The sequence below is a fragment of the Amphimedon queenslandica genome, unplaced genomic scaffold, assembly GCF_000090795.2.
Source record: "Amphimedon queenslandica unplaced genomic scaffold, v1.1 AMPQUscaffold_4861_Cont23162, whole genome shotgun sequence".
Lineage (NCBI taxonomy): Eukaryota > Metazoa > Porifera > Demospongiae > Haplosclerida > Niphatidae > Amphimedon > Amphimedon queenslandica.
This window is the reverse complement of record NW_003554829.1, coordinates 1-1,589: the sequence shown is the minus strand read 5'-3', so window position 1 is coordinate 1,589 and position 1,589 is coordinate 1. Positions and strand designations below refer to the sequence as shown.

Here is a 1,589-nt window from a genome sequence, read left to right as displayed (position 1 = left end):
CTATACACTGTACATGTACATACAGTATAACCCTATACACTGTACATGTACATACAGTATCACCTATACACTGTACATGTTCATACAGTATAACCTATACACTGTACATGTACATACAGTATAACCTATACACTGTACATGTTCATACAGTATAACCTATACACTGTACATGTACATACAGTATAACCTATACACTGTACATGTACATACAGTATCACCTATACACTGTACATGTTCATACAGTATAACCTATACACTGTACATGTACATACAGTATAACCTATACACTGTACATGTTCATACAGTATAACCTATACACTGTACATGTACATACAGTATAACCTATACACTGTACATGTACATACAGTATCACCTATACACTGTACATGTTCATACAGTATCACCTATACCCTGTACATGTACATACAGTATAACCTATACACTGTACATGTACATACAGTATAACCTATACACTGTACATGTACATACAGTATAACCTATACCCTGTACATGTACATACAGTATCACCTATACACTGTACATGTTCATACAGTATCACCTATACACTGTACATGTTCATACAGTATAACCTATACACTGTACATGTACATACAGTATAACCTATACACTGTACATGTACATACAGTATAACCTATACACTGTACATGTACATACAGTATAACCTATACACTGTACATGTACATACAGTATAACCTATACACTGTACATGTACATACAGTATAACCTATACACTGTACATGTACATACAGTATAACCTATACCCAGTAAATGTTAATATTGTCATTACTTGTGCTTCTGCTTTAGCTTGTCCAGTGCTCTCAACTGCAGCTGCTACTGCTTGTAACTCTAACAACTCCTTCCTTGCCTCCTCTGCCTCCTATCAATAACAAACACTTAATAATGAGGATTATGCTATATTCTGCTGTCCTCTTCCTTCCCACTCAATCTACATTTCTTCCCTCAATGATGCTGTACATAATCACAAATTACATTACTACATATCAGAGAATCTAAAGTAATTATATACACACACATTAGGACAAGTTTTAAACACTTGTAAGTGTATGCAAGTTTTGCACACACTCACTACTAATTAACCAAGTCAAATAAGGTTACCTACACTGGCCTAATCTTTATCACTTGCTATTCAGATGTACAGTACATGTACATGGTACATGTCTTATTATGTTGTTTATTAATATTAATGCTCTTTACTTTTTCATTTAGTTTTTGTCTCTCAAGTTCTCCTTTTGCTTTTTGTTTAGTTCTCTGTGCCTCATGCTGTGCTGACCTCTCTATTGACCTGTCCATTAGTAACATTATAATAAGCAAATGTATCACAATAATAAAAGAAGTAAACTAGGAAGGAATAGCCAACTGTACATGTAGATCAGACTTGATTGTTGTTATAATTATTATGATTGAGAGATTGCTACATTATAGTGTGGTCAGCTTTTGATGGTCATGATTCATGCATTTTCTTAGACTATCATAACTGGTTGCTATATCATAACCAGATTCATCTTAGCCTTTAAGCTATCATTTTTATAGGAAGTACATAGCTGGTC

The 1,589-nt window shown here is 33.9% G+C and overlaps 1 pseudogene; it reads right to left on the bottom strand.

The window, feature by feature from the left end:
* Nucleotides 1-764: 764 nt before the first annotated feature.
* Nucleotides 765-1,420, bottom strand: LOC109592531 (major vault protein pseudogene; annotated as a pseudogene).
* Nucleotides 1,421-1,589: the final 169 nt, after the last annotated feature.